The sequence below is a fragment of the Oryctolagus cuniculus genome, chromosome 12 (assembly GCF_964237555.1).
Source record: "Oryctolagus cuniculus chromosome 12, mOryCun1.1, whole genome shotgun sequence".
NCBI lineage: Eukaryota > Metazoa > Chordata > Mammalia > Lagomorpha > Leporidae > Oryctolagus > Oryctolagus cuniculus.
The window spans coordinates 26,779,503-26,804,821 of NC_091443.1; the positions used below are offsets into that span (position 1 = coordinate 26,779,503).

Genomic DNA, 25,319 nt, shown 5'->3' on the forward strand with positions numbered 1-25,319 from the left:
GTGGATAAAAATGCAAACTGAAACATGCCGGTCAGGACTCACAGCAATTTATGTTTGTGCTTACAAAGCACGAACCCAAAAATAGAATATCTCTTACCTTGAAAATCACCTTGAGAATGGGCAACAAGAGGCTGCCTTTTTTCCTCTCTTTGGTATGACTTTGATATGACAGAGAGGAAAAGCTTTGGGATCAGATTTTGTATTTAAGCTTCACAAAGGGTGTTATTGTGGGGCTGTGGGAAGGAAAGACGCCTTTGACACTGGGTAAATCTTATATAGGAGTCAGGTCTCTTCTCGGAGCCCCACAGCGGGACTGCCCACCCTGTCTACTCCATGTGCCCTGATGTGGCCTGTGCAGAGAGGCCGAAGCATCTGCTGTGCCCTCGCCATGAGTCTTCGGGTTCTGTAGGGTGTCAGCCCCTTCCACACTGTGCACTCATTTGTGTGCTTCCATTTTATTTTTTTATTTTTATTTATTTATTTTTTTTACATGGGATGTGAGATACACAGCAGACCCATAGAATGGCAGATGTCCTAAACAGCACTCTGGCCTCAGAATCAGCCCTTAAGGCATGCGGATCCAGCTGAAAAGCCCATGAGACTATTTCAGGCATGGAATGCCAAGACACTCTGGGGAAAAAAAAAAAAAAAAAAAACCTAAATGAAAGATCTCCGCGAGTGAGATCCCAGTGGAAAGAACGGGTCATCAAAGAAGGAGGTACCTTTCTCTGAAGGGAGGAGAGAACTTACACTTTGACCATGGCCTTGTCTAAAAATGATCAGAGTTGGTGAACTCAGGGGGCTTCCATAGCCTTGGCAGCTCATGACAAGAGCCTAGGGTGATTACTGATGCCATAAACAAGAGTGTCAATTTGTTAAGTCAACAACAGGAGTCACTGTGCACTTACTCCTCATGTAGGATCTTTGTCCTTAGTGTGCTGTACGTTGAGATTTAATGCTATAACTAGTACTCAAACAGTATTTTTCACTTTATGTTTCTGTGTGGGAGCAAACTGTTGAAATCTTTGCTTAATGTATGCTATACTGATCTTCTGTATATAAAGAGAATCGAAAATGAATCTTGGTGTGCTTCCATTTTAAAGGCAAATCTGTTCTGAGCTGAGATGCAGGACACCCCACCCCCTTATATTCTATCACTATGGTAGGAAAAATTTTGCATTGTTTGTATTTCTTTGGTCATTTCATTAATGCTTATCATTGAGGATCTTATTTTTCTGCTCCAGAATTCACCATTTTAGAATAATTACAGGTGATTTCTTTGAATACACGCAAGAGGGGTGGAGAGCTAGAATAAATGTTGTGCTGGTAAATGTTTAACACCTACTCTCTGGCTAGTGAACAACTACTCCTGGCCATTGTGGTCTTCTGGGGAGTGAACTGGATGATGGAAGATCTCTCTCTCTCTCTCGTTCTCTCTCTGTCCCCCTCTTTTCTCTCAAACTGTGATGTTCAAGTAAAATAAAAAAAAACAATAAAAAGACCTCAACAAACAGAGTTACCATTAGGTTCAGCTAGTCCATTTCTTTATTTTCATTCACAGGAATTCAAAGTAGTATATTAAAGAGATAGTTGCACTCTGACCCACATTGTAGCATTTTCATAGTAGTCAAGATATGGAAACAATGTAAGCATCCGTCAACAGATGAATGGATAAAGGATGTATATATAGGATGTATAAAATATATATTATATATTAAATTATATATTATATATTATATAATCATATCATATGTATATGACATGAAATTCTATTTGGCCTTCAAAATGAAGAAGAGCCTCTTATTTGTGACTTATTTATGAACCCCTGTGGTATTATACTAAATGAAATAAAAAAGATGAGCAGTGTGTGATCTTATCCATATGTGGAGTCTAAAAAGTCAAACCCATGAAAATAGAGGGTAGCATGGTGGTCACCAGAGACTGGGAGGTGGGGCAGGGAATGGGGAGATGTTGGTCAAATTGTACAAAATTCCAGTGAAACAGGAAGAATTTGTTTTTGAGGTTTATTGACCAAAATCATAAGCATGTGACATGATACATATATTAATTGGCTTTATTAATCACTCTGCATTGTAAACATGTATCAAACTTCACACTGAGACTATAAGCATATACAATTTATTTATGTTTTAAAGATTTATTTTATTTATTTGAAAGATAAAGTTAGAGAGGTAGAGCCAGAGAGAGAGAGAGAGAGAGAGGGAGGGAGAGGTATCTTTCGTCTGTTGGTTCACTCCCCAAATGACTGCAATGGCCAGAGCTGAGCTGATCTGAAGCCAGGAGCCAGGAGCTGCTTCTTCCAGGAATTGCATGTGGGTGCAGGGGTGCAAGCACTTGGGCCATCTTCTACTGCTTTCCCAGGTCATAGCAGAGAGCTGGATCAGAAGAGGAACAGCTGGGACTTGAACTGGGGCTTTAACTCTCTGTGCCACAGCTACCAAATACCTGCCAAATACCACTTGTTATCCCTGATAGGTGACAACTAACTGAGCACCAAAAAGGAAACCTGTTAAAGTGAAATGAACACTATGAGAAATGGTGACTTGATCAGCCTTCACCCTGACTGTGGATGAGCAACTTAATATGTTATCCCTCTTAGTATTTTTTTTGTTTGTTCTACTTAATACTTTTGGTTGAATACTGTAATCAATACACAATTCTTCTTAAGTGCTGAAACTTAACTGAGAAGTGATTGCTGTTAAATATAAGAGTGGGAATAAGGGAGGGCAGAGATGTGCAATTTGGGACATGCTCAAGCTGACTTACCTCAAACGGTAGAGTTAGAAACATACCAGGGGATTCCAATTCAATCCCATCAAGGTGGCATGTACCAATGCCATCTCATTAGTCCCAGTGATCAATTTTTGTTAACAATTGATCATAATGATAGGACTAAGAACCAAAGGGATCACATAAACAAGAGTAGTGTCTGCAAATACTAGCTGATAGAATATAAAAGGGAGAGAATGATCCAACATGGGAAGTGAGATACACAGCAGACCCATAGAATGGCAGATGTCCTAAACAGCACTCTGGCCTCAGAATCAGCCCTTAAGGCATTCAGATCCGGCTGAAAAGCCCATGAGAGTATTTCAGGCATGGAATGCCAAGACACTCTGGGAAAAAAAAAAAAAACAAACCTAAATGAAAGATCTCCGCGAGTGAGATCCCAGTGGAAAGAACGGGTCATCAAAGAAGGAGGTACTTTTCTCTGAAGGGAGGAGAGAACTTCCACTTTGACCATGGCCTTGTCTAAATATGATCAGAGTTGGTGAACTCAGGGGGCTTCCATAGCCTTGGCAGCTCATGACAAGAGCCTAGGGTGATTACTGATGCCATAAACAAGAGTGTCAATTTGTTAAGTCAACAACAGGAGTCACTGTGCACTTACTCCTCATGTAGGATCTCTGTCCTTAGTGTGCTGTACATTGAGATTTAATGCTATAACTAGTACTCAAACAGTATTTTTCACTTTATGTTTCTGTGTGGGAGCAAAGTGTTGAAATCTTTGCTTAATGTATGCTAAACGGATCTTCTGTATATAAAGAGAATTGAAAATGAATCTTGATGTGAATGGAAGGGGAGAGGGAGTGGGAAAGGGGAGGGTTGCGGGTGGGAGGGACGTTATGGGGGGGAAGCCATTGTAATCCATAAGCTGTACTTTGGAAATTTATATTCATTATATAAAAGTTAAAAAAAAAGAAATGACTCCATAGTTATGCAACTATAACTTATGAGATTGGTTATTTGAGGTTGTAATACAATGTGGTAAAAACTTTCACTGGTTTTTCTTATCCATTTCACAGGAAGGAAAAAAAAATAGAACTTAAATGTTCTTAGGGATCCTGAAGCTTGTAATGGTGATTGGTTATACTGCTTTTTTATCTGACGTGAAATGAAAATAGGAGAAAAGAGAGAGCTGTTATAGGCAACTTTCTGATTAGATTTGAAAATAATGGGAAGAGTCTAGAATTGCCTTTTCTGGAGAATTACAAGAATAGTATATTTAAACTTTCTCCAAATTGACCATATCATCTGTCTGGTGGTTGAGAATGTTCTAGAATGAATTCTGAAACTTTCTTTCAGTTATTTTTGATGTTTTCTTTTATTAATAGAGTGGCCTCTTATTTTTTTCTTACCAACTTCTGAGATGTTTTTCTTCACGGTTTTTTGCATATCTTATTTCATATGCTTTGACCTATCAGTCCACATACATGCTCTTCTCATTTTTACTTGTGGTAAGTAGTTACATAAGAGAGGATTATTCATAGTATAATGCATATAGATTCCAAAATGGAGGCAAATTACCTGTGAAAAAGCTTCCTTTAGCTCTGATGGACTTTGGATTTTATAATGCTCATTGACCTTGGGTTTTCTATGAGCTTTAAGTGGTTCTGAATCAGCTTATATGCCTTGATTTTCAGATTTTGGAAATATATTCTAAAGTGATGTATGAATAAATATGCTTTAAAAAATCTTGTGCAAAATTTTGTGTCTTTGTTCTTCTACCATTAATATTTATATTTTGAGCAGATATGTACCCTATTTTCCTATAAGGGTTAAACTTTTAACTTACAGAATACAGTTTTGCAAGTTTGTTCCCCTTGCCTAGTTTTTAATATCCCTCACTCATTTCCTTCCTGTTTCTCTTGGTCCTCTCCCTTTTTGTTCTTGGATATTACAGTGCTGGCAGAGTGCGAATACTCTGAATGTAAGCTTGTCTTGTGGGGCTGGTGCTGTGGCATAGATGGTTAAACCTCTGCCTGTGGTGTCAGCATCCCATTTGGGTGCTGATTCAAGTCCCCGCTGCTCCACTTCTGATTCAGCTCCCTGCTAATGTGCCTGGGGAAGCACTGGAGGGTTACTCAAGCCCTTGGGCCTCTGTACTCATGTGGAAGACCTGAAGAAGCTTCTGGCTCCCGGCTTTGGCTTGGCCCAGTCCTGGACTTTGAGGCCATTTGGGGAGTGAACCAGCAGATGGAAGATACACCTCTCTCTCTCTCTTTCTCTCTCTCTCTCTCTCTCTCTCTCTCTCTCCTTTTCTCTGTATCTCTGTCTTTCAAATAAATAGATAAATAAATGAATAAATAAATAAATCTTAAAAAAGCTCATCTTCTTATTCACATTTAATCCATAGCATTTGAAACTGTGTGTGGTATATAGTAGGCTTTCAATAAATGTTCATTGAAATCCACTTTTAACTTTTTTCAGGTAATTTCTTTGCTTTAAGTCAATATTTCCTGGACTTTGGACAATTTACCCCAGAGTCTTTTGAATGGGGAATAAGATGCAGAGTGAAGAGCATTTCTAGTGTAGGTAAGAAGCAGTAGATTTTTATGTGAGATGGATTTTCAATGTAAAGAGGAAGACTAGCAGGAGCCTCCCTCATTTCAATCATGGTTAAAAACAGAGTTCAGCACCAGGCTGATCAACTATCCTGGTTTTCTTGAAAATGAAGGAGTTTCTAAAATGTAGGACTTTCAGTGCTGAAACCCAGAAAATCCTGTGCAGAGCAGAATCAGTTGGTTATCATGATTCTGAACTCATATTATAAAGGGAAGATATTTTGCAATAGTGATTCTTAACCTTGGTTATAATTGCATATTACTTGGGGGGACTTGAAAGCAGTGACACGTCCTGGAGATTCGGACTTCATCAAGTGGCTGCCTGGCAACTGAATTTTTGAGCTCTGCAGTTGATTCTAGTGTGTAGCCAGGGTTGAGAACTGCTTGTGCCAAGCAATGTATAAGGCAAAGTTGTCCTCAAGGTTTTGGCAATGTGCAGATTGGCCGGACTTTGTGAACTAGGCCTGATGAAAGCATGTGGTTTGGGTTTGAAGACTGGTGAGAATGACAGGTTGGACTATGTTAAAGCTGGCTTTTACCTTTGCTGTCATTTACTACTGGACGTACAAAGAGTCAGAAGCTCTGCCCAGTTCAGGAGACAGGTGAGTGGACGTCATTCACCAGCTCCTCATTCCTAGGAGGCATCTTGACATGCCAAAGTGGCCTGAAAATTTTCCCGGGTCAGACGGGCTCAGAGCAGCATGTTAGCCACCTGGGGTACCAGGCGGGTGGCTGAACAGCAGCTTCAACACAGGAAATTCTCCTATGGTGAAAGGGTGCTATTGCCAACCCTCAGTAACAAACTTTTGCCTCCTTTTTCTTGTTGAATTTTTGTCTTTATGAGGCATGGCCATGACCATGATGAGAACAGTGGATAAATACAGCTGCCAATTACATTTGTACCTTTTTCTTATAGTACAGATATCATGAATCCTGACAACCACTCTCTGTGAAAGATGGGTTGCTATGGAGGGTGCTTCTGTTTCACATCTGTAGGAAAGGAAGCAGGTCAAGGTCAAGTTTGCCAAATCCAACCAGTGCAGACGAGGTTAGACTCTGCTTTCCCTAATGTACTGGGAAATTCTGTTCATCTCACTCTTCATAAAAGCTTTATATAAAGTTTAGCTCCACTGTACAGTGTTTTTAAAGGGTCCAATCCCTTCCTAATGAGAGATGGATGAAGATAACAAACTCATTATCCATAGGCTACCAGAGAGTCATTATGTGGAAATGACTTTCACTCATTTTTGATCTGGGAGGTATGGGGATATATAAATCTAGCAATAAAAAAGCCTTAGCTCTTGTGGATAAGCCCTGAGGTGTTCAACTCCCTAACAGCTCACCCTTTTAAATTAAATTAGAATTATCCCTTTATCATTTAGGTAGCAACATTGCTTTCTGGTCAATCTCTGTGAATTCTTCTGGAAGTATGGGGCATAAAAGCCTGTCCAAACTCTGCCCTATTTCAATTTGTTGAAGAATAATGGGATAGCTGAAGGTTGAAAGCGGATAGTGATGCCTTGCAACATTTTAAGTCGTGCTGCTTTCAGGTCTTCTTCATGAAGAATGGCTGGAAGAAGGAATATAGCTGTCTCTGTGCAGCTTCCCTTCTCACTGGTCTGTCTGCCACCCAATGTGGTTTTGCTGCTTTGGCACTGATAAATGGAACTGTGACTCCCACAGCTATGTGGTCCCTGCTCTAGTGTAGACATGATCACCTAGAATACTTGGTTAAAATTTGAACTTGAAAGCTACTTACACTTCGTTAATATTTTATGACCTTTTAAGGACCTGGTCTTTTCCATCTGGCTTTTTTTTTTTGAATTAGAAACATAAATTTCCCAAATTGCAGGATTTAATTGGAAATCAACTAGCTAAATCTGAACTTTGACCTCCCCAGAACTGGCAGTGTTTCCTTAGAAGCTAACAGTAGCAGCTGTTTTTTGCCCCCTACAGAAAGGCTCCTTAGTAGAGGCCAAACCGTCTGTGTCCTTTACACAAGGCATCTAGGGTTCTGCCTCTGATGAGGCACAAGACAAGCTGTCAGAAAAATCCCAGAAAATGAGCTGATTGGCTTTAATTCTTCTAGAATAGAATACAGAATCATTTGTTCTTGTAGAAGCATCACAAACCAAAACAAACAAACAAAACAAAACAAAACATAAAGCGAGGAAGGCATAGGTATCTTGGACAGGAAGAAAAATAGGTTGCAGGGTGACTGTGACCTAGGTGCAGACCGAAGAGTGATTATCAATCATGCCAATCTCAAAGCTGTTAAGATCCCCAGCCTCCTCGGCAGGTGGCTTTGCTGGGGCTCCTCTTAGGGTCATGGGTATCACCCACCTACCACGGAATGAACTTTGTCTGCTCTGTGACTTATATATTTGTTGTACAGGAGGGAGGACATTTCCTCACATAATAAAAATGTTTACTAGATTGTAGTAATAGAAATTTTGAAACCTAAGGGACCAGCCTATAGGCTGGAAAACAAATTTCCATTCCAATTGTAAATCCTGATTATAAAGTGTAGCTTCAAAGGAGGATTGACTTCTCCGAGGGGCTCATCTGGGTTTAGGATGAAAGCCATAATGAATACATTATGATGGCTGGGAGGAAAGCTAGGATGTGGTGAGTAGTGCAAACAAGTTTGGAAGCTAATTAAAGGACCTTGGGTTTGCCTATCCTTTTACACAGCCTTTGTGTGCGAGGCAAATGGAAAATACGAAAATATCTGATTAGTGATGGAGAGCATTGGAGAAGACTTTTTAAAACAAAGATTATTACTCATTGAACACTTCCTGTGTGTAATGAATTATAATAACATCTGAGCAAGATCTTTGCTATCAAGAAACAGATCGGTTAGACAGATGGATTTTACTGCTATGTAAGTACAGTTAAATTTAGGACGTGCAAAGCACCAGGGGTTGGATTTAGTCTAAGTGCTAGGATTATTCAGTGGAGAGAGAACTTACTCCAGCTGCGATGATCTAGCAATGCCATTGAGGAGAGAGCATTTGAACTGGGCCTTGAAGTGTAGGTAGGTTTCAATAGGTGCAGATGGAAGGAAGCCAGTTCAAAGGAGACAGTATTGTTAGCAAAGAGCAAGGTGAGAAGCAATGAGTAGTATGCTCCAGAAATGGCCAGTAGCTAAACTCAATTTATAAGAGGAAGATGTGAAATATGAGTTGGGCCATTGTAGAAGACCTTGATGGATGTTGAAGAATTTATTCTTAATTCAGTAATCACCACTCAGGCTCCTAATTTGCACTGGTCCCAGAAAGGTGAAAAATAATCTATAAACAATATTGAAGTAGTGATTTGTTCTAAAAAAGTAAATTAGGCTTGACAAAACATTTATCTCTATAGCAATGTCCTACCCACTCACAGCACTTTGCATACTTTCGAGAGGGAAGGGGTTAAAAATGTTGCTAAGCTCAGTGGCTGTCAGTGGTCGTGTGTTCCAGGAGAGAGAGATGAGCACTGCTTAGGAAATGCCTCCTTTCTATATCTGAGAGCTTTATTTCAGAGCACTGCTGTTGACCTTGAGATTTAGAGACATGATCTGTAGCTCAAAATCTGGGATAATGGATAAGGAAATAGAACACAGGCCTACTAATCTCTAAATCGTCAAATGAAAAAAAAATTTTGAAACATTTCTTTTGATGTTAAATTTTTTTAACAGTCATTTAAGTGAGATTCTGAAATTGGACATGTTGAAGTGGAAAAAATCCCATTGGTTCTTCTGTGTTAAGGATAATAGTGACAAACATATCCTTCTGTGGGAGGGGTGTTAGAGGGTACTGTGCCTGGTTCTCTTCTGGGAAGACTGACATGATAGTGTCACAGGCTGTCTACTTTATTCACCCACCTGTCAGATGGTAATCTCTGTTGTGATTTCAGGATTTCTCTAACCCCTTTAGAATGTGGTGACAAGCAGACTTGCTTGGTGACTATTCTAATTTTCTTTTTTTTTTTTTTCATTTTCGATTATCTTAATATACAAAGATCAGCTTAGTATACATTAAGTAAGGATTTCAACAGTTTGCTCCCACACAGAAACATAAAGTGAAAAATAATAGATGATTTTTTTTAAATGATGATGAAATCAGATCAGACCTATTGTCATGTTTAATCCCAGTGAGAGTCTAGTTGGGAATTGATAATTTCTTTTTTTTTTTTTTTTTACAGAATATCAGTTTAGTATGCATTAAGTAAAGATTTCAACAGTTTGCACCCCCATAGAAACACAAAGTGAAATATATTTTTTGAGTACTCGTTATAGCATTAAATCTCAATGTACAGCACATAATTTTCATGTAGATTGTTTTGGTGGATATATAAGGGCTGGCCCAGATTTTCTATTTATGCCATTTAATGTGCATCTACAGGGCATTTTGACCAAAGAGTCAGAAGATTAAGAGGCTCTTGTTGGGGGAGGGGGCAGTGGAGGTCTGGTGTTGTAGCAGAGAGGGTAAAGCCTTCACCTGCAGTGCCAGCCTCCCATATGGGCGCTGGTTCAAGTGCTGGCTGCTCCTCTTCCAGTCCAGCTCTCTACTACTCTGCTCGATTAATGGCTGTATTCTTGCCAATATGACACACTCCATGGTCTGTTAGAGCAGAGACGTGTTCATTCTTTTCAGTGCATTATTCTTAGTGTCTTGCTCAAGGTCTTGCACAGAGTAAGCTCTTGTTGCATATTAATTGAATGAGTGAATGATTATTCTTGAGGTGTTTATGGAGTTGTAATGTCCATTATAGTAGTCACTAGCCACACATAGCTATTGAGCCCTTGAAATGGGACTAGTCCGAATTGAGATGTGCTATAAGAATAAATTATACTCTAGGGGCAAGAGTTTGGTTATGGTTAAGATGTCAGTTAAGATGCCCATATTCTGTATCAGGATGCCTGGGTTTTATTCTTGGCTCTGCCTTCTGGTTATAGCTTCCTGCTAATACATACTCTGAGAGGCAGAAGTTGTGGCTTAAGTGTTTGGATTCCTGCCACCCTTGTGTGGGAAAACTGGATTTAATTCCTGTCTCCCAACTCTGACCCTAGACAGGGGCTATTGTGTGAATAAACCAGCATATGGGAATTCTCTCTGTGTCTCAGATAAAAAAATGCACTCTAGATTTCGAAGACTTAGTATGAAAAAATATATAATATAATTAACAAAATTTTCTGCTTACTATGTATTGAAATTATATTTTGGGTACATGAAATAAAATTAATTTCACCTGTTTCCTTTTAGCTTTTTAAATGTGAATTCTAGAAAATTTGTTTCATCTGTGGCTTGCATTAATGTTTGTGTTGGATAGCACTATTATAGAGTATCACTTTGAACTGAAATGGAATGTCGGAGCTCTTAAACTCCCCTATGGTAGGATGTTAAAAGCCTTCATTTAAACATTTTTTCATTGTTCATATTGCAACCTCATCCCTTCCCTTTCCAGAGTGAGTATTTTCTAGCTTTGTAGGGTCATCAATTTTCCTGTCTTGCACTTCTCTGCTCAGTTGCTATTTTCTCTGGGGTCACCAGGGTGCTTGAGAAAGATCTGTAATTGGTGGTCCCCGTAACACTGTGGGGGGAAGATTTGCCCTTGGTGCAGTGCTAGTGTCCACTTGTCAAGGGATCTATATACCCACAAGTCTGAAAATCCTGTAATTGGTGTGTGGGTGAGAACTAAGAGTTGGTATTTGTCCTTGAAACAACACTTTTTCCTTCCAGTATGTCTATATCTTTCTCCAACAGCCCTGTAGGAATAGTTTTGGTATCTGATAATAAACACTACCCCACACTCCTACACCCTATTATTTTGATTTTGAAGAGAGTTTTCTGGAAATGTCTGTTTCATTTTCTTTACATTAAAAATATGAAGTGTTTGTTGGGACACTTTGAATTTATTCAATGGATCTTATTATTATTGCCTTTGCTGCATCTGTGCTAGTGATCTGTTTTGAATATATTTGGAATTTTTCTCTTACTGTTACAGTCCAGTGAATTGACTTAATTTAAACATTGTGGGGGAAATCTCACAATTTTCCAGTTGTTACCTCAGGGTTTATATATGAGCAGTCCTCAGAAAGTTCATGGACAGTGTGTATTTTGAAAAAACTGTGCCTGGATTCCAAATTGGTCTTGCACTAAAATAAACTTATCTCTTAATTTCATTTTCTGTGATCTTTCTGAAGTCCCATCATATTTGGGCACTGTGGAAGATTTGTACTGTTCATAAAATAAAAAAGAAACACCGTGGATTCCATCTCCTCCAGGAATTTATATTCTGATCCATTACACCATCAGTCGTAGACATGGCATACAATCCTGTACTGGCTTCACCTGGTATAGGAGAAATTCCAGGAGGGAATCAAACCAGCCTGGAACTATTTGATTTTATCTGGCTTTGTGTTTTTCTCCTTCAATCTCTGATTAGGCTTCTTGATGCTGGCATTTTCACTCTGACTATGTTCAGAACAAGTCATCCTTGTTGCCTCGTGATTTTCCTCTATTACAACGGCTGGTTTTTCTGTCTTCAGGTGATCGAAATCCAGGTAATAATCCCATTGTCTCCTTTCCGTGGCTGCTGCAAGTACACGGCCATCAGAAAGGACCATGGTCAGTGTGGTTTCGAGCCCATACTGTGATATAACAGACTTCGTCACATAGCCTCTTGGTATCTTGTAGTACATTCCTGAGGATCGATTTGAGTGGTTTTTAACTCTGTGGGTGCTGATCTGGCTGGCTGGGCTGTTTTCCTGGGGAATCTTACTGTCCCTTTCTTCTGGGTGGTGACTGGGTGAGGCATGGACTAGGGCTTTGGGCTTGGTCGTCTTTCTTATTGTGCCCCAGCCTATCTCACCTAGGTTTATGTCAGTGTGCAGAGCCCCTTACCACACAATCTACTTGTCACTGAACTCAACAAGAGAAATGCTGCTTGGGAGTTTAGATACCTGTCAGGACTCGGGGCATTCTGCCCTGTCCACCTGGGTGGAGTGGGAGCTCTATGGCAGTATTCTGTAGGCTGAGGTGCTGGGAGGTGAGTAGGACTTGGCTCTAGAGGAGATAAAAATGTTCTTACAGAAAAACAATTTCTTTCAGTAAAACTAAAATATTTCTGGCTTCCTGCAGACTTCTAAAATGACTCTTTTTAGAGATACAGTATTCTAATTTTAAAGCTTTGTAGTACATACTACTTTTGGAGAACTTTGTAGTGTTAAGTGAGTTTAGGGGAGAATGTTTATATCACCATCTAGAAATCCGTGATGTAGAATCAATTCTCCAAAAAAAATGTCTACGGGGATGTATATAATGAAGCATTAAAAATGAGAGTATCACAAGCTGGTAGAAGTATAGTTAGCAAGTGATGAGAAGGGATTTTACCTGTCCTAATGTGTTCCCTCAGTGTTGTGTCATTTAATAGAGAGAGTATCAAGTTTCTAGTTGTAGAGATTTTCCTTGTGTGTGCAGTTATTTACGCTCCCTCAGAAGAGGGAGTGAGGGAGCAGATTCAGTGTGCAAGCGTATGAGCCCTCTGGTTTGTGGGTTGGTTCACTGTGAATTTTGGAGTAGTTATTGACCCATTTTGCCTTACAACAACATTCTGTGTTGACAGGTAGTGACTTTTTAAAATTATATATTTTAATTGTGCTTTTCTCCTTCTGACACTTCATTTCAAAAGGAGAAGACGTGTTAGTTTCTGGAAGCACGTTTGTTTGTTTCTCTCCCTTTGAAAGTGTAGATTTTTGAGGTTCACATGAACTAGGAGCTGTGATTTCAAGAAAGTAAGAATAGAATAATCTGTTTAAAAATGCCAGTTATTAATCCGATTAAACATATGAAGCAAAGGACAAAGGGATATCAATGACTAGGAGTGAGAGTTGAAAATATTGAAGCAATTAAAAAATATCGCTGGTTAAGGAAAATAATCTGACCTTTCCCCCAACAGCTCTTTCGATCTGTATTACACGATGGAATGAGATTGTAGTGGATGTGTGTTTTAGTCTGCACCTTACTTTCCTTTTCTCTCGGAATTCCTGTTTTGTCAGAGCAGAATCATTTGGTGTTTTCAAAATCCCTGGCTAGAGATGGTCTTCTGCCCAGAGCTTGGCTACTTGGTCCTTCCTGTGATGTTTAAATTTGTAAATTGGAAGCTGGTGAGATGATCTCTCTCTGGTGGTGATGTCATAAACTATAAACCAGGGTTGCTACTTAGAACTTGGCATTTGGAGAAAGTGAGTTGGCAATGAGAGCGAGAGGGGAGAGATCAAGACACACCCAGCAGAAGGAGCGGTCAGGATGATCTGGTTGACTACCGCCTTGCATGTCCAGCGGCATTTTTTTGTGTGATTTTCTTGGGTTTCCTAAACTGCTTTCCTTAACCTCGTTAAATTGTCTTCTCTTGCAATCAACAGAGTCCTGAAGAAAATAGGAATTTGATAACACATCTTTCACATCCTTAAATATCAATATAAAAGGCTTGTTCCTTTAATTTTCTTTGGGAATAATTTCTGGTACTCATGTATATAATGCTATTAATATAGTGTGTTATAGCAGGTGCTCTCTTGTGTATGTTTTGGTGTGGTGTTTAGTATATATGCCAACTAGTATAGATGGAAAATGTTTTCCACATAAAGCCTAGTTTTAGGATTGACTTTAATGACTTAACTGGGTTCATATTGGTTCTGTCATTAAAGTGAAATTTTTGTTTTCTGAAGTGTTCTTTTTGTTATAACTTGGTGCAGGTCACTTGAACAATGCTCTGTAATTGCTGTGCTGTACTTCTGGATCCAAAGACCTTGGCTGAGCCATCGTAGGGACCTGGCAGGTAAGAGGGACCTCATACTTCTGATAGGCATGGATCTCTTGGATTTCAGGGTTTCAGGGGAAATTCAGATATTCACAGCATCACTTGTTGGCAATACAAAATTAATAATCTAAAAATTAACCTGTTAAGGTTTTATTGAATTTCAAGTCCCGCCTGCAGTTTCCTTAGCAGGGCCAGACTAAATGATTTCGTGGGCCTTCGACAGCCCACGGGACAGATGTTCCCTGTCCCTGGTAGATGAATGGGGACCTGCAGTAGCTAATAGCAAATAATGGCTGCTTTGTTTTTAGATTTTATTTCTTTTGAAAGAAAATGGCTCTGATCCCAAATTTAAAAAGATGTCCTTATTTCAAGTGAAGCAAACATGATCAGTTTGACTGAGATCAAGATGAGCGATATATAATTTATAATATCTGGAATAAATTTTTCTTTGCTTTAACTTCCTGGGGGTGGAGGCTGGTTATTATTTAAAGATGTTAATACTCTATTAGCATTCAGACCTTCATCAGAACTTGAATATAAACATGATGGTCCTGTCTTATGTCACCAACACATAAATTAGCCTCAAAAATATTTACAACATTTATTGCTGCTAATTTTTAGTAATATTTCTATAACTTTAAAAATGACTCAAATTATTTGCTAAAAGTTATTTTTTATAAATATAAATTATAGCCCATTCAAGACAGATTTTAGTCTAGCTAATACAGTGTTCATTAACGGTGCTCTTTCACTGGGCCTGCCCAGCCTTGAGAGAGAATTATTAGGCAGGGCCTATCCACCATGAGACCCTGTGGTCACGATCTCTGGAAGCATTCTTTAAATTAGATAATAAAATATTTGTGGAGGTTAACTGAATTAATGAGATCTATAAATACTTTACTCTGTACATTTATGTCTGACATAGTCTAAGGATAGGTGGTGTTTTTGGAATGAATTTCCACCTCCATCCTCATAAAGTGGCCACGATAGTCTAAAATGATGTAGTTATGGAGACATCTTCTAGGAAGTGGTTCAGATCTTTTCCTTTGTGTCCTAGTGCTCATGTCCTGGGCCATCTGCTCTGGTGTCTACCTCTGGCGTCATGTCCTTATCACTATGGGCCCCAAACTTTCCCTATGTTCTCAATTTTCCTTAAACATAACTCATCAGTTATCAATTAATTGGTTCATTTGGAAGACTTTTCCTTCTCTCAAGTAGGCTATGCAAAGTGTTAACCACTTTACTCATTAATGAAAATGACTCTTGGAGGCTCCGGTGTTGTGTCTGCTTTCTCTCTGGGGTCTTTGCTCTCTTTGTGGTGCTGAGGACTGATAATAATAAGGCTTTCTTTACGGGAAGGGGCATTTCCTTCCTTGAGTCTGGGCTGGAAATAGATTTGCACCACTTTGCAACACCACTCTGGGGAGTTCCCAAATCCACAGAAGTCCCTCTCCAAATAGCCACACTTTGAAATGCTGCTTAATTATTCAATTCCTATATGAGGCAGGCTTTAAAAACCAGCATACTTTGTTTCTTGTGAAAAAAGTGGTACCCACCACTCCCACCACTATGCTGATTTTTTTATCTTTTATTTTTTTTCAAACTTTTATTTAATGAATATAAATTTACAAAGTACAGCTTATGGATTACAATGGCTCCCCCCGACCATAACTTCCCTCCCACCCACAACCCTCCCCTTTCCTGCTCCCTCTCCCCTTCCATTCACATCAAGATTCATTTTCAATTCTCTTTATATACAGAAGATCAGTTTAGTATATATTAAGTAAAGATTTCAACAATTTGCACCCACATAGAAACACAAAGTGAAAAATACTGTTTGAGTACTAGTTATAGCATTAAATCACAATGTACAGCACATTAAGGACAGAGATCCTACAGGAGGAGTAAGTACACAGTGACTCCTGTTGTTGACTTAACCAATTGACACTCTTGTTTATGGTATCAGTAATCCCTCTAGGCTTTTGTCATGAGTTGCCAAAGCTATGGAAGCCTTTTGAGTTCACTGACTCTGACCATATTTAGACAAGGTCATAGTCAAAGTGAAAGTTCTCTCCTCCCTTCAGAGACAGGTACCTCCTTCTTTGATGACCTGTTCTTTCCACTGGAATCTCACTCACAGAGATCTTTCATTTAGGTCATTTTTTTTTTTCCCCAGAGTGTCTTGGCTTTCCATGCCTGAAATACTCTCATGGGCTTTTCAGCCGGATCTGAATGCCTTAAGGGCTGATTCTGAGGCCAGAGTGCTGTTGAGGACATCTGCCATTCTATGAGTCTGCTGTGTATCCTGCTTGATTTTTTCATTTATATAAAGTCAAACTTTTTTTTTTGAACTCAGTAGAAGCCAGTTACATTTTCTGATGGAGTTTGCTTTATTTATCCATAAATCTTTTTTGGGATGGGAGGAGGGCTCCTCGGGAAGTTTCCAGAAGATTTGACTGAAGAAGGGACCAAGGAAAATGGGAAAATTCAGAGGCATATGCTGATCCAAATTTGAATGGTAATTGGTGATTATTTTGGTCAGTGCCCTGGGATTAGAGCAGTTGACCAGGGCTTCATGGGGAGTCCGATGGAGAGTTCAGAAGGGAGAGTCCATCAGAGTGAACTTGGAGGGTATCCCACAGAGTGCTAAGTTGGCATTCTGTTAGATGGGAAATGGATATTCTGAATATTGATGGTTTAGAAAGAAGATGGAGCCAATGGGAAGGATAGAAAATAATGAATGTAAATTAGAATATTGAGATGTAACTAAGGGCAATAATCTGGGTCACTACTCTGTTATGTGGATGTTTGTATAGGACGTTTTCCATAGGTTGTTTCTGGAAAGTGCAGAGATTAGATACCAGGATGGTAGATCCTTGGAGTGAACACATATATTTGTTGTTCCTTATGTACTTACATGTTTTTGTTATTTTGGTTTGATGTAATCTTGCAGCCTTTTCCTTACACAGAACTCAATGCAATATATATGAAAGGAATACATTAAACTTTACTAATAATTAACATGCAGGTTGTCACTGGCATCTCTCCTTAGCACATATGTCACACGGCATGCATCACAAAATGATTGCAATGAGCGACGTGGGGCTTCTGCAGTTCAGTGCCTTCACTCTGGGCATGCTGTGTTATTTGGCAATTCATGCACCTGGCTAAGTGCATCTATAGATTATAACTTAGATTTAAATAACAACTCTCATGAAATTGATGAGTGGCTTAAAAATATTCTAGCCAAAGAACATTTAGCTTCAGGATAAACTAGCAATGCAGAAGAACTATGAGGAAATTATAAAACTGACACTCCTACTCCTAATTTTAATTCCTCTTAGTCATATCAAAAACAATCAGAAAGCACCAGTACTTTTTTTTTGTTTTTAAAGATTTATTTTTTATTTGATAGTCAGAGGTACAAAGAGAGAGGGAGAGGTTGAGAGAGAGAGAGGTTTCCATCTGTTGGTTCACTTCCCAGATGGTCCCAATGGCTGGGGCTGGGCCAAGCCAAAGCCAGGAGCTTCTTCCTGGTCTCCTACATGGGTGGCAGGAGCCAAGCACTTGGACCATTTTCTGCTGCTTTTCCCAGGAGCATTAACAGGGAGCTGGATGGGATGTGGAGCAGCTGGGGTATGGGATGTTGGCACTGTAGTTGGCTGCTTTACCCACTATTGGTCCTCCCAGCATCAGGACTTTAAAGAACTATGAAAAAAAAAATGAACTATGCATGCACACTTGTTGATGATCGATCTCATCCAAAGTATATATTGTGTCAGATGATAGTCACTAAGGACAACAATGTGTGCATATATTTACAAATAAATAAATACATAGTGGTTGAGTGCTCACAATTCTGTACTGAAGGGATATGTGATTCAGAAGTTTTGGGGCTGCACATTAGGTGATTCCAATCGCATTAATAACACAAGCATGCTTTTTAATCTTCTTATCTAAAATTCTTAAGATATAAAACACTCGGTTCTGTTAAGTAAGTTACACATGTGTTGTGAAGCCTTGACTACAATGAAGCCAAGATGCTAATCATCCCCCTGAGCCTCTGGTTCCATGTCCTTCCCATTTCACTCCTCTGTCAGCCTGTACTGTTCAACTCTGAGTTTTTGGTTTTCTTATGCTTCCGTCAGCAACAGATCTCTCCATGCTGTTCTCTGCAGTGTGGAAGGCTGTATTCTTCAGGCTCAAAAATAAGACATGCTATATAGCCATGGAGCATTTAAAATCAGACGTGTTTCAGAAATCTGAGGTGCGTGATCACTATGGCTAATGTGTCATGTATAATGAATGCCTGGCAGATAAAGGCTCAGAATTGCTGATTGTTTGAGGTGAAGTCTCTGAGTATTAGTCTGTGTGGAAAGACCAGGTGTCTGCACTGCCTTTGTTGAACACTCACGTCTTCAAACTTCAGTGGAATAATCACCCTGTTTTTCAGGGCTTGTGTACAGTCGTAATATGAGTCATAATATGTAAATGAAGCAGTAATCATGTCTGCTCGCTAAAAGGTACTAGATCTGTGATCAAGACAAATTTGGCATGTTTTATACCCTATGTTCTTAATTATCTGATTGGAGTTGATTACTCCCAGTCCCACTAGGAAATGTAATTGAGTAGGCATCAGCAATTTGGCTTTGTGTGTTTGTTTTGGTGCATATGTTTTCATGTGGATGTTTGTATGTTTTCACTTTTCCTCCCAATACTTAATATGTAAGCAGACACTGAAAAATAGATAACTTGCATATTACCATGCAGGCTCAGGGAATGGACATAAGTAGTTGGTACAACCAGAATTCCTGTTTCTCATCTGATTTATTATGGTCCTTTCAATAGATTTGTGGTTGGTTATTACGTGACCCGCCTTCTACATCCACTTTTTAAATCATGCTTTGCTTTTAGAGTGTCTTAGAATGGTATTTTAAAAGTTATTTTCGCTAGAGATTTTATTATAAAGTAGAAGTATTTTGTATAACTTAATAAATTCTAAAATAGAAAAATATAGTGAATTGTACCAGATAAATAATAAGCCTGAGGCATATCTTTAAAGAATGCAAAATCCACAATTCAAAGAAGTGTGTCAATTTTAATTTAATGAGGACTTTCTATCTTATAACCAACAGATTCTTTTTGACATTTTATTTGTTATACATGATATTGCAAATTCACTAAATAGGTTTTATTTTCATTTTTACAAATGGAGATTAGGTGAATTAACAAGTGTCAATTGTGGTAGATTCAGAATGACCAGGAGTGGATTGAATTTGGGTAAATCAAATAAGATTTATTTTTCTAAAGGAAATAGAAAGAGGTCATCTAGTGACAGATGGGTGAGTTTCCAGGTCACCAAGGAGGACATCATCTTTTAGGTGCATGGGAGAGATGGAGAAGTCTGAGTGACCGTTGGTTACCTCAAAGCTGTTGAAGCCTGATGCTTCCTTCCCACCTTATATACATGATACTGGAGCACTCTGCATGCTTACAGATGGTACATGCACTGGGTATTCTCATCATCTGAGTCATGTATAGCATATCCATCCTGGTGTTAAAATACTGAGGAAGTCTCTGGTTTGATTCAGTGGAACATCCTTAGGCTGAAGCACAGTTCTCTTTTATTATTACCCTCATGCTCCTTAGGTCCTCATAAGTTTTCTAGACTTGGAGCCACAGAACAGCAGTGGTCAGTTTAGACAACTTTGGAACTCAGACTAACAGGCCTTGATGGGGGGAGTAGGGTAATCCTGTACCCATCTGTTATATGAAATTGAGAAAATACAGAAAAAAAGAACTAGTTGAAAATACTAACTTCCTGTGATTGCCCCACCAAAAATATCTATCATTTACATTTTTGGGATTTTTTCCCAAACATTTCCAAAATAAAATCACATGAATATTACTTAGTGCTTTGCTTTTGCCTTACCACAATACTATAGGCACATTTTTATATTAGTAAATGTTGACCTATAGTTATATAATTATTTTACATAATATTTTATGATACAGGTTTATGATTTCTTAGCCAATCACTGATTGGCATTTATGTTGTTTCTGTTTTTTTTTTTTTTGTTATCATGCTGTGTTGAATCTCTTTGTAGTTATGCCCCTTTTTATATATGTTGATAAATTCATCTTTTTCCTGTACTGATGAAATTCTCCTCCATATTTAAATGAAGACAATTCATGGTGTACTGACATATTAAAATGCTTGATAATGGATGAATTTTAACTTTGGAAAGTCTGCTAACAAATAATGGCTAGAAACTCACTGAGGATAGTCCTAGACTAAACTAATTTAAAAAAATTATTTATTTATTTGAAAGGTGAAGTTATGAAGAGAGAGAGGGAAAATCAGAGATCTTCCATCTGCTTGTTCACTCCCCAAATGGCCACAATGGCTGGAGCTGGGCTGATCTGCAGGTCTCTCAAATGGGTGCAGGGGACCAAGCATCTGGGCCATCTTCTGCTTTCCCAGGTATACTAGCAGGGAGCTGGAGTGGAAGTGGAGCAGCCACGACTTAAGTAGACACCAATATCAGATGCTGGTGCCACAGGCAGCAGCTTTACTCACTATGCCACGATGCCGGCCCCAGACTAAACTAATTTAGCCAAGAAAAAATGAAGTTTAGGGCAGAAAGCTTTTTTTCTTGGTTTAGCTTTTTGAGGTATAATTTGTATATGATAAAATTTATCCTTTTTCACATGTGTGTTTCTATGAATATCAATAAGTATATATAGTAAGGTAATTTTTAAATATTTTTATTATTATAAAGAACAAATTTAATGCATTCCATAGTTACAGTTCCAAGAAGACAACCACAGTTCCCTCACTCCCATGCTCCTCCCCAATCTCCCTCTCTCACTCCAATCTCTTCATCAGTTTTTGCAAAGACATAATTTTAATCTACTCTATATTCACAGGCATAATTTGTCACTAATCATAATATTCAACAAGTAGGAGGACAAGACTTCCATAAGGAATATAACCTCTAGCTAAAGGACAACCATATCCCAAAGTGACCAATTCAATCCCATACATTCTTTTATATTCTGTATTAACTGCCACATAACAGAGAAAGCATATCATATTTGTCTTTTAAGACTGACTTATTTCACTAAGCAAAAAGGCTCTGTGAACAAGGAATGAAGGCTGAAGGAGATTTTTAAACTTTCAGAGTATTGAAATCATGCTCCAATATACACACAGAGCTGTTTGGTAAACGTTGGGAGACTTACTACTTCAAGGAATTCAAGGAAATTTCTTTTCAATTATTAGCTTGACCATTAGGTCAAGAAGAGGTTTAAGTGACCTCACATGAAAATGAATACAAACTTCAGAATTCATTTAAGAAAGTCACCAAGCATAGTCAATAGTAAAAGCAAAACACCCTGAGGAAGGGATGAATGTTATTTCTAGAATGGTCACATTATATTATCTAAAATGTCCAATTTTCAACAAATATTATGATACACAAAAGAAATATAAACTATGTCTTATAGGCAAGGAAAAAAAATCAACCAATAGAGGTATCCCTGAGGAAGATTTGAACAACACTGTAATATACCAACTATACCTAAAAGTCCTAAATAGAATACCACAAACCAGCAGAATACAAATTCTCCTTAAGTACACAAGGGAAATTTTCAGGGTAGATCACACATTTGGCCATAAAACATGTTTAATAGGTCCCAGGATACTTCTGTGGTGAAGTCTACAAATGTTAAAGAAGAATTAATACCAATCTTTCATAAACTCTTTAAAAAATAGAAGAGGAATTACCACTTTACAAATCATTCTATGAAGCCAGTGTTACCCTGATATTAAAACCAGACATAGACACCACAGGAACAGAAAACTACATACAGATCGTGTTCCTTTATGAATATAGATGTGAAAATCCTAAGCAAAATTTTGGTAGATAAAATCCAACAGCATATAAAAAGATAAAGTACCATAATCAAATGAAATTTCTTTCAAAATTACCATGCTGTTCGACATATGAAAATAAATGTCATATAAATTAACAGAATAAAGGACAAAAATATTATATCATTTTAGTAGATACAGATGATGCTTTTGACAAAATCCAAAGATATAATTTTAATCTACTCTATATTCACAGGCAGGTTTATACCCCAAAGACAAATATAATCTAAAAAAAAAAACACCTAGGAATAGAAACATCTTCAGCCTTATCAAGGAATTCCATTAAAAAAGACAGATATCATCACTATGGTGATGGACAATTTGAATATCTGCATTCCCCTACTTCAATTCCATATTGTACTGGAGATTCTGATTAGAACACTCGGGCAAGTAAAATAAATAATAAACATTCAGATTGAAAAAGAAAACATTAAACTACCTCTGTTCAGTTATGCCATAGATAGCATGATTTTCTGTGGAGAAAATCCTGAGCTATGCATGCACAAAAAAAATTAGAAATAATGGAAGAGTTGAGCAAGTCTTCAGGATATGAGAACAATATACATAAATGAGTTATATTTTATATACACACTAGCAATGAATACTTAAAAATGAAGTTGAAAAAGCAATCCCATTTATAAGAGCTCAAAAAAGAATAAAATACTTAGTAATAAGTGTAGTCAAAGAAGTGCAAGATCAAAGGAAACAATAGAATGATGAGATCCAACAGAATGGGAAAAATATTTGCAAGCTGCTTATTTCACTAAGAATTAATATTCAGAATATACCAGCACCTCAAAAAACTCAACAACAACAAAAACCCACCAATCCAGTTAAGAAATTGGTAAAGACCTTAATAGTTTTCAAAAGAGGAAATACAAATGGCCAACAAATATATGAAAAAGGCTCAACATCACTAGTCATCAATGAAACACACATCAAAAGCACAATGAGGAATCACCTCTCCCCTGTCAGAATGGCTTTTATTCAAAAGAGAGCAATAAATGCTGACAAGGATATGGAGAAAGGAGAGCTCTTATATACTGTTTATGGGAATGTAAATTAGTGCAGTCACTGTGGAAAACACTATGGAAATTTCTTGAAGTCAAAATAAACTTGCATATGATCCAGCAATCTACTACTGGGTTTATACCCCAAAGACATGAATACATTGTATCAAAGAGATACCTACACTACCATGTTTATAACAGCATTGCTCACAGTAGGCAAAATATGGAATCAACCAAAGTATGCATGATTGGATGAATAGATACTGAACATGAAATATTATTCAGCTATAAAAATGGAATTTACAATTTGCATCAAAATGGTTGCAACTGGAAGATAATGCTGAGTGAAATAAGCTGGATGTAGAAAGACAAATAAAAAAGATCAAAACTACAGAAACAAAAACAGAGAAATACCTGTGTTATCAGTTTGCTGCACATTTTATTTTAAATCTTTGTCAAACTAATTGCTCAGAATTATATACTATAGTTCTTTATTTATATAAAAAGAACAGACTTCATATGTACATTTTAAGCACATAATTATATTTCCCATTCTCCCTTCCTCCTGCCTTCCTTCTCTCCCTCCCTCCCTGCATCCCTCCCCCCTCCCTCCCTCTCCCTTTCTTTCTCTCTCTATTTTTATTTTTATTTTGACAGGCAGAGTGGACAGTGAGAGAGAGAGACAGAGAGAAAGGTCTTCCTTTGCCGTTGGTTCACCCTCCAATGGCCGCCCCGGCTGGTGCGCTGTGGCCGGCGCACTGCGCTGATCTGAAGGCAGGAGCCAGGTACTTCTGGTCTCCCATGGGGTGCAGGGCCCAAATACTTGGGCCATCCTCCACTGCACTCCTGGGCCACAGCAGAGAGCTGGCCTGGAAGAAGGGCAACAAGGACAGAATCCGGTGCCCCGACCGGGACTAGAACCCATTGTGCTGGCGCCACAAGGCGGAGGATTAGCCTACTGAGCCGCGGTGCCGGCCTTTTCCCTTTCTCTTTCCTTCCTTCCTTCTTTCTTTTCTCTCTCTCTCTCTCTCTCTTAAGAATTTTTTTTTTTTTTTTGACAGGCAGAGTGGACAGTGAGAGAGAGAGACAGAGAGAAAGGTCTTCCTTTACCATTGGTTCACCCTCCAATGGCTGCTGTGGCCGGCGCACTGTGCTGATCCAAAGCCAGGAGCCAGGTGCCTCTCCTGGTCTCCCATGCAGGTGCAGCCCAAGGACCTGGACCATCCTCCACTGCACTCCTGGGCCACAGCAGAGAGCTGGACTGGAAGAGGGGCAACTGCGACAGAATCCAGCGCCCCAACCGGGACTAGAACCCGGTGTGCCGGCACCGCAAGGCAGAGGATTAGTCTATTGAGCTGCGGCGCCAGCCCTTCATCCTCTCCTCCCCTCCCCTCCCCTCCCCTCCCCTCCCCTCCCCTCCCCTCCCCTCTCCTCTCCTCCCCTCCCCCTCCCTACCTCTCCCCTCCTCTTCTCTCCTTCCTCTCCTCCTTCCTCTCCTTCCTTCCTCTCCTTCCCTCCCTCTCCCTCTCCCTCTCCCTCTCTCTCTCTCTCTCTCTCTTTCTTTCTTTCTCCAATCAAATAACTTTATAATCACAGGTTTACACCTCCACTGAACAAAGAATTCAGCAAGTAGAAAGTGGAGACTTCTGTCCTCTGAAGTATACAGAAGGTCTATAAACATTAATCAAATCTCAGGATATCAATTTCACTCATATACACTATATTTTTTAATACCCTATGTATTAGGTAGTGCATATCAGAGAAAATATGATATTTGTCTTTCTGGGTCTGTCTTATTTCACTAAGAATAATGGTCTCCAGTTGCATTCATCTTGTTGCAAAAGACAGGATTTCATTCTTTTTTATACCTGAGTTGTAATACATCATGTTTATATACCACATTTTCTTTATCCCATCAGCAGTTGATGAACATTTGATTTACTTCCATATCTTAGCTATTGTGAATTGAATTGCTACAAATATGGTGGTACAAATAATCATTCATATGTTGATTTCATTTCCTTTGAGTAATTTCCTAAGTGTTGAATGTCTAGGTCATATGGAAGATCAATTGTTTTTGAGGGATCTGCATATTGTCTTCCATAATGGTTATACCAGTTCACATCCTTGCCAGCATTTGTTATTTTTCAATTTTTGAGTGATAGCCATTCTGAGTGGGGAGAGGTGAAATCTCATTGTGGT

At 38.7% G+C, this 25,319-nt stretch overlaps 1 long non-coding RNA gene across 1 annotated transcript in view; it reads left to right on the plus strand.

Moving 5' to 3' along the window:
• Positions 1 to 25,319, plus strand: part of LOC127483822 (uncharacterized) — a 206,937-nt gene that overhangs the window by 93,531 nt on the left and 88,087 nt on the right. Inside the window, exon 3 of the long non-coding RNA XR_007910550.2 lies at positions 14,107 to 14,189. This is a non-coding gene — a long non-coding RNA (uncharacterized lncRNA). The remainder of the gene's footprint in view (positions 1 to 14,106; positions 14,190 to 25,319) is intronic.